Source organism: Peromyscus maniculatus, chromosome 9 (genome assembly GCF_049852395.1).
Source record: "Peromyscus maniculatus bairdii isolate BWxNUB_F1_BW_parent chromosome 9, HU_Pman_BW_mat_3.1, whole genome shotgun sequence".
NCBI lineage: Eukaryota > Metazoa > Chordata > Mammalia > Rodentia > Cricetidae > Peromyscus > Peromyscus maniculatus.
The window spans coordinates 29,571,555-29,580,065 of record NC_134860.1 but is presented as its reverse complement, the minus strand read 5'-3'; the positions used below and the strand labels follow the sequence as shown (position 1 = coordinate 29,580,065).

General features: G+C 42.7%; 1 long non-coding RNA gene across 1 annotated transcript; it reads right to left on the bottom strand.

Annotated features, from left to right (window-relative positions):
* Positions 1-423: 423 nt before the first annotated feature.
* LOC121832047 (uncharacterized) lies at positions 424-6,690 on the bottom strand. Its single transcript, XR_006075566.2, has 3 exons — positions 6,555-6,690; positions 3,305-3,452; positions 424-673 (listed from the first exon to the last, which is right to left on the bottom strand). It is a non-coding gene; the product is annotated as an uncharacterized LOC121832047 (long non-coding RNA).
* Between the last annotated feature and the right edge of the window lie 1,821 nt (positions 6,691-8,511).

Here is an 8,511-nt window from a genome sequence, read left to right as displayed (position 1 = left end):
TGAATCATAGAAGAAAAATTTACAACTATTTGTTCAGATTTATTACTTTTTTTTCTTTAAAGATTTATTTATTTAATACGTATACAGTGTTCTGCCTACATTCCAGAAGAAGGTACCAGACCGAATTATAGATGGTTGTGAGCCACCATCCCATGTGGGTGCTGGGAATTGAACTCAGGTCCTCCGGTCCTCTGGAAGAACAGTCAGTGCCCTTAACCTCTAAGCCATCTCTCCAGCCCCTAGATTTATTATTTTCTTATGGTATTTTTCCATGATTTTTTGTAGCAGAATATATTTAATGAAACTTGCCATCTTGGTCACTGTTAAGTGGATATATCAAAGATATTAGGAACATGTCTATATTTCCACATTTTCTCATCACTTCTCTGTATCTACTAAGGAATAACTGCACACACCCATACCTTTCAGAAGCTGGTGGCCTTGGTGGCACATTCTCTCTGCGTTTTATTTCCTTCATGGAACTAGAATCATACAGTTTGGTCTTTTGTTGTCTGGCTTACTTCATACAGTGTCATCTGTATTATACTGTGCTCCAGAATTCCATTCCTTGTGTGTCTGAATCATAGTCCATTCTGCATTGTTTACCACATGTTGTTTGTTGCTATTCATCTCCAAACGTCTGGGTTGCTTCTGTCTTCTGGCCACAGCAATGCTGCAGTGAATATCGGTAAGTATAAATATCAATGTTTGAATCCTAACTTCTGCTCTCTCAGCTACAAACTGAGGGCTGGGATTTCTAGATCATATGGCAGTGCTGTGTGTGTGTGTGTGTGTGTGCATAAGCCATCTCCCTAGCTCCCTATATCTGTTTTTTTGAGGAACCTCTGAACTGATAACCACAATGGCTCCCCCATTTCACATTTTTCTCTGACCCTTTCTAACATTTCTTATTGTCTTTCCTACTTAAGCCACCAATGTGTAAGTGTCATCTTGCTGTAGTCTTGATTCACATCTTCCTATTGACTGATGATCATCAGCATATTTTTCTGATTCTTGTGACCATTTATGTATCTTCTTTGGAAAAAATATCTATTGAATTCTTTTCACTGCTTTTAACTGAATTGAGTTTTTGACGATTTGGAAGGGTTTATATATCATTGATATTAAACCCTTATCAGACATCTGACTTCCAAGTAATTTCTACCAATTTATAATTTACCAGTCCATTTTATTCAGTTTTATTTTTTTTACATAAATTCCAAGCACATTCTAGTGTGACTTAAAATTATGGACACAATTCTTCAATTCTGGGGTTAAAATTGCCTTGAAACTGTCTGGACCTTCCTGTGTTATGTCTGTTCTTGAGAATTCAAGCAAGCATGGGAACTTCTCAACACAAGATGACAACTTGGTGTTGTGAAGCAGTTTCCTGGAGCTGAAACATTTCATCCTGGAGAGAGGCCGCATGCAAGTCAGGAAGTTCTAAGTGGAAGCGTCCTCCCCACCCCTCAGGGAGAAGGGCAGAGACTAAGGAGACTCAGGAAGTAAACACCTTACAAGTCTCAAGAAATTTCGGAAACTAGTAAGATACACAGAGTCATGCCCATGTTTATGTAAGCAGTGAACAAGCTGCCTGCCCATCATGTAGCGAGCTTGGGGATTGCAGCTTTCATAAAATGCGGCCCATGCTAAGGTGGGCTTTTCAGTGATACCACCTTTGCGTAGCCCTTACTCCTTTAAGTAACACCAGCAAACTCACTGATTTGCTAGTTTGGACTTTAAAGGAATTGTTTCTTTGATCTGTTCTTGGTTACCTTTGTAGGGTGTGGAAATGGTTGCTTGTTCTCTAGGAAGTCATGACACGTGGTGGAATCATATTTCTGCACTCAGCTAGCTTCCTATACTGATAAGAGACAATGATTTTGTTGTTCTAAGTGTCATTTGAACTTCATATTTGGCCCAGCCTCAAACAGAACAGCTGCATAAAATGACCTCCAAGAACTGCCTTATTCCCTCTGTTCAGCAGTGGTATGACAGGGTGAAATGACTGATTTGGTTATTTTATTATTCTAAGTGACATCTGAACTGCTGATTTGGCACAGCCTCCAACAGACCATAAGCCGATAAAGATCTTCCATATTCCCTTGGTTCAGCAATGGAGGGATAGGGTGACATAATCTAACTGGATTGGCTTCTAATTGGCTGAAATCCTAATGCACAGATACCAAAGGGATGGAGATAGTTCCTGACTCAAAACGAGCCAGCCCAACAGAGCTTGAAGTTGAAATGCATGTTTCAGCATCATCTATAAACAGCTATTAAGTGGGAACTCCCTGCTTTTCACTCTGATAAAGGACAGTAGAGATTCAGCCTCTTCAGGGAAATTCTAGAGAGAGAACAAGGGGACTTGGAAGACTGGAGAGGAAGGGGGACAAGACATGGAATAGTTTTCTCCCAGCCAATGTATCTTAATCCCTTTTTTCTATCTAGAGAGAAAGTGGTCTGACCTGAGAGGGGAGAAAAACAAGTAAGACAAGGCAGTAATTCAAGTCCCAGCTTTAGAGTGAAGCCCTGCACATCCACAGTTTGGTGCAGAACTCTCCATGGTATGGTCTGTCTAGAGGGTAGGAAGCAGAGTCTTCAGGGTTCATGAACATAGCCTTGCCCAAGGAAAAGATGGGAGCTGTTACTCTAACTCACAGTAGAAAAAAAAATGCTGTGATTAAGTGTCTCAATAGGGCTTAGTTAGGCAGAGGAAGAGACAAAATGGAGCTTCATAGCACCAGGCTGAGGAGAGGTGGCAAAATCAAGAATCTCTATACCAAGTACTAAAAGGATGCTTGGTTTAGCATGGGACCCTGGGAGGATATCATGAAATATCTATGGCTAGAGGATGTTTCCTGCTGGAAAAGGCCAGGAACCACTTGCCATAGAGAGTTTTGCTTGATACCAGCAAAAATACAAGAACCCCACCTGTATTTATATATGTGTACACACACACATGCACGCACACGCACATGGTGGAGGGGTAGAGAGATGAGTTGAGATGGCAACAGAAAAGAGGCCTTGGCTCCTGGCACCCTGGCCAAGAGAATGACAGCCTCTGCCCAAAAATGATGCCAAGAATTGCCTGCATGGCAGGCTCCGAATGCCAGGAGACAGCAGAAGCAGCATGCTGTACTTTCTGTTGGTTTTTGTTAGTCCTCTACCTTGCCAGATGCCCATGAAGGGAGCTTTCTCCCAGCCCACAAATAATTAAGGCTAATAGAATACCTCTGGCAAAGGGAACAGGCAGGACTCGCTGCCATCTCCAGTGCTAGGCTCCCAGGAGGGACCCACCTACCCTGTGCAGTTATCATGTCCCACAGAGGCAAAACATGTGCTTTGGAGGGAAAGCAGTTCCAACGTTGGGCCTTATTGCTTGAATGGCTCTGGAGCCATCTCTCTGGTCCAGGGGTAGAAGTTGGAAGACTTTCAAGATGCTGTTCTTCCTATGAAAAGTGGATAATCAGAGTGACTCCATGAACAGCATGCTGAAGCCTAGGGAGAGAGGACACTGTGTTCATCCTGTGCTCTAGCCCATGCATCTCCCTCTCATGTTGGCCTCAGGTCAGGAGGGTCACAGAGCTTGGTAGTTTCCCTCCCCTAGGTATTGCATCAACACTTTCTTGCAGGCTCTGAAGGCACAGCCCTCTTAGCAAAATCAGTTTGTTATTTCCCCTATGCAAAGCATGAGGTCCATAGAGCTAGCACCTACAATTAGCCATTTAGACAGCAAAAGACTGTAATTAGTGCTCAGGCTCTGGAAACAGCCTACTTCAGTTTGATTGGCTCTACATCACTATGTGACTTTCAACAAGTTACTTCTCTGGCCATGATTTCTATGTGTTTTGGCAGTGTTGGCCAAGTAATTAGTAATGAAGGGTCAGAGCCAGAACATGTGACTAAATCTGCTAGTCATTGTCTCTTTGACAACAGGTAAAATGGACCTCCTCATCTGGAGCATCCTGATGACGCAAAGGGGTGCATGATAATATCCAGGAACAGGGTAGGTGGAAGCCTTGGATGGCTGTTCCAGGAAGTGCTGGGAACAGCCTGCAGGGAGGGGCACTGAGGACCACCACCCTGCTTTCTTTACAGCAGGGGACACCCTCTCTACAATTTTTCCCTGCCCTCTAGCCACTCCCACCCTTTTCAGGTATTGCAAGAGGATATATCAATGATTAGCAGGTACATGTCAGATGTTAGAATGTCAGGTTACTTCAAAACTGCTATATTCTCAGCATTTTATAAATTGTACATCTCTCTGGTGTTTATTGACTGAGCCAGCAAGTGAGTAAATGGCTGGAGAAATGCGCAATCCCCTCAGGCTGACTGTCACTGCCTAAGAATGAGAGCCACACTGCCATGGGGCGAAGCTCCAATCCATTATGATTGCTCTGCAAAAGACAATAACAACGGTGGCACTTTAGCTTTAGGAGCAAGATGCTGGTGATGCTCTAACACAATGGATGTGCAGGCGTTTCTGAACCTACAAGTGACAAGGAGGGTGGCTTGTGATCTCCTGAGGTGGTAGGGTAGAATCATTAAGATAAGGGCTCCTCAGTTAGACTGCTTGGCAAAACCAGCTCTGGCCTCAGTAGCTGTGACATCTTGGGGAACCCCTTGTCTGTATTTTGTCCTCATGCAGGAGACTATTTGTTGGATTTTGAAAAGATAAAACAACATCACATATATAAAGAACTTGACACACAGTAATTCCTTCATACATGCTCATATATTTTAATTTTAGATTTTTTTTAGACACTGCAACAAAATTCCAGAGACAAAACAAACAAACAAACAAACAAAAAAAACCCTTATTTTCCTGACTCCTGACATACCAGGTTTCTAAGCCTAAGTGAAATGAAGTCAGCAGTCATTTAAATTTATATGTGCTCAAGATGTCTTGACTGATGCTAATCCAAGCATTTATGATTGCTTGAGGTGTGTTTACATTAGCCACTGGGAAGAAAAAAAAACCATCATTTCACATAGCACAGTATGTCTAAAGGGCTGCATAAAAATTTAACACCACTGGGCATGGTCGTGCAAGCGAGTCATCTCAGTTAGGAGGCTAAGGTGGCAAGATGACGAGTTCAAGGCTATGCTGTACAACTGAACAACAGCCTTTCTTAAAATCAAAGTTAAAACAGGGCTGGCAGTATAATTCAGCAGTAGAGCGCTTGCCTGGCATGTATTAGGCACTGAGTTCGATCCTCAGTATTGAAAATGCATGTATTGTGTCCCCAGTGGTTGCTGCAAATGCACACACATGTTTTGATAGAGTACATTTCCTTTCAGGGCTGCAGTGGAGCTAAATAAATCCTAACCTTCCTAGACATTTGACCAATAGCTAGATGTTTTAAACTATGGTGCACAATGAAAAGACATTTATGTCGATATCAAGAGTTCTTGACTCTGTTATTGGTAAATTATTTTCCAGCCTCATTTACACAGTTTTCTCATGATCTGTATGAAGCACTCAGAGAAGGAGGAGCCTAGCAGCCTGTGCCCTTCCAGGAACCTTGCCAGCACTAAGCTTGTTCTTGATATAGCCTGCCAGGTAGCTGGTGATGTGCTCTCACCAACTAAACTGCACCTAAGAATTACCAGAGTCCAAACAGTGTCTGGACGGTGCATAAGAAGATGAATATTTACTGGAGTTGTGAGCATTCCCTATTGGCTTGCCATTGTTGGGATACAATAAGCAAGGTTTGTGATTAATTGCTCCATAGGCCACATTTATGTTTGGAATAAATGCTGTTGTTTGGGAAAAAGCTATTCAGCTTTTCCAAACTCATTGATTACAAAAAATGTATGCTGACTATCAATCATGTCCCAAGGACTATCCTAGGCTATGCTTACTTAGTGATTACCAAGAGAAGCCTCCTTCCTGCTCCCAAGGGACTTGGACTCTAAAGGAGAGCTAGGAGTAACTCGTGGCAGAGATGAATATGCTAGAGAGCAATCGCAGGTATGGCATACCTTAAACTGAATGACAATGGGCAACTGCTAAGACAGGAGCAAGTAAGGGGTGGTGAGGTCTGCCAGGCAAAAGTGAGCCAGTCCCAATCAGGAGAGAGGATGTTCAAAGGCTCTGAAGACTAAAACGCACCTATTCTTAAAGGATGGCGAGCAAGCTTTTACTATGACTTGTGTGTGATGAGCAAACTCACCCAAAACAGAGAGAAATCAGAATCCTTGTAACCCTTGCTCAAGAGTCTGGACTTCAGTGTGAGGGAGGTGTGTGGTCCCTGAGTATGGGTATGCCCAGCCTGTTTGAAAATTGTGACTGACTTTTCTGGGGGCTGAAGTGTCCTAATAAGTAGACTCAAACTCAGACCCATTTCTTTATCTCTGATCCTCTTTTAAAGAATGACATTACTATACACAGCCTTTCTTCTTCCTGGGAAATGGTTCTGTACTGTACTGATACTAGTGGGCCACTATTAGGGTTCAGCTGTGCTTCCTTAAGTTACTCTATGCTGTATAAAATAGTGTATACTATGTAAAACTGTGTCTTTCCCTGGGAGACTCCATTTTATAAATACCTTTTTACTTGATTTTTGAAAATGGAGGACGATTCTGCACCTGGCTGGACACATGAATGGCACTGTCTTCAGGCTCCATTTATGCAGCACAGACTGATGAATGAATATTCTTGGGTGTAAGAAGAGAGACATCCTATAAATTTATTCTGGAGAATTGGAGAGCATTTGTGTATATTAGCATCACATGAGAAAACCAGGCCCCCAAACTTTTCAGACATACCAGACCAAGGAAAAGGTGTAACTCCCTCACCTGGGCTCCATAAAGAGGTAGACACCCAGCACTGCAGTGGTGATGGCCCCAATCCACCAGCCATCTGGTCACCCAGTGTGTCTGTCAAATACCAACGGCAGAGAACTCCAGACTATTCCAGAGCTTCAGCTAGAACTGGTAGCCACTCTTGACACAACATATTTTAATCTACTTCTTCCTGTTGACCTGTCTGCCCATGTGGACCTGCTAGCCATCTGTGTGCCTGTTAGTGCAGCCAGACCTGATCTTTCCCTTTGCTTTCCCTTGCAGCTTAGCCTCACCCTGAGGCCTCCCTCCACACCAGCAGTCCAGAATCTTCCTCTGTCTTGTTCCTTTTGTTTTCAGTTCAGACTCTTAAATCCTCATCAGCTGTTCATGTCTCCACTTAATCTTACATGTAAAGGATGTATTACATGTAAAGGATGTACCGTAATTCGCAGACCTCTGGAAATCCTTGAACACTTTGCCTCTTTTGTCCTTTATAGGTACTCTATAAGCTACATGTATGTATAGATGGGTAGGTGGATAGGAAGATAGATAGATAGATAGATAGATAGATAGATAGATAGATAGATAGATAGATAGATAGATAGATAAACATTACGTTTACCATGTGTTGCATCATTTGAGAGGTAATGAGGTAATGTAAGTAAATAAGATTGTAATAAAAGAATCTCTTTTTAGCTTGGCCTTGGTTATCCAGGAAAGCAGGAATATCTGACAAGTTGTTGTCATTGACACCTCTGTTCCTTGTTAGTTCATTGCTATCCAAACAAACTCCAGCATTGTGGCAAGACACAAATGTGTTCACTGCTGTTTCTGAACAGCATGCTCATGACAGTTCCTATAAAGACCAAATATATATACTGGTACTTTCCAAGTTCCTGGGCTTTCCTGGATCCACTTTAGAAATATATTTGACTGATTTATCACTTAGAAGACCTCCTAGGGGCATATTGAGTCCTTCAATTCCATAGGAAATTTGAAGAGTTTTAGGCAATATGTCAAGTATAGAAAAATGTTCCAAGAGGTGATAGGAGGGTCTACTTTAATAGAAGGTACCTGCACAGGTTCCTTGTTTATCCCCATGGTTCTCAGTAGAAAGGGATCAAACACATGTACAAATAATAATAGGACTCTGGAGCCTAAAGAGAATTAGCTAGAGAGGAAGTAGTTTACATTTCCAAAGAGCAGCTTCTTAGCAGACTGGTTTTAGAGGAAAAGGACCCAGATGTTAAGTTCCCAGCAGGCTGAAATGTCTGAGCCCATCTGTGTGCCTAGCATCCAGCAGGCACCTCACAAACATTTGTGAAGCATGGGTAGATTTCCACAGAATATCTACCAATATAAGTACTAGGCACAAAATGGTGCTCAGGATAGCTGGGAAGACAGAATACTGACCCCATCTGCTCATAGGGCTAGTGGTTAAAAGTCCATGGAAGGAGACGACTCTGGAGTCTGAGCTCAAAGCTGAAACCTAGGCTGTGACCATGGAGACCTTTTAAGTGATTCCAGGGCCCAAGGTACACTTGGCAGTAGATGACAGGTAGGTAGTAGAGGAGGGGCTCACTGGAGAAGTTAACATCAGAAGCTGAAGGTCAGGCGTACAGACATGCTGACACATAAAGAGCAACACATGCCCAAATCTCTGATGGGCAAGAAGGAATGATCAGAGCACAAAGTCATGATAATGGCAGTTAAATGGGA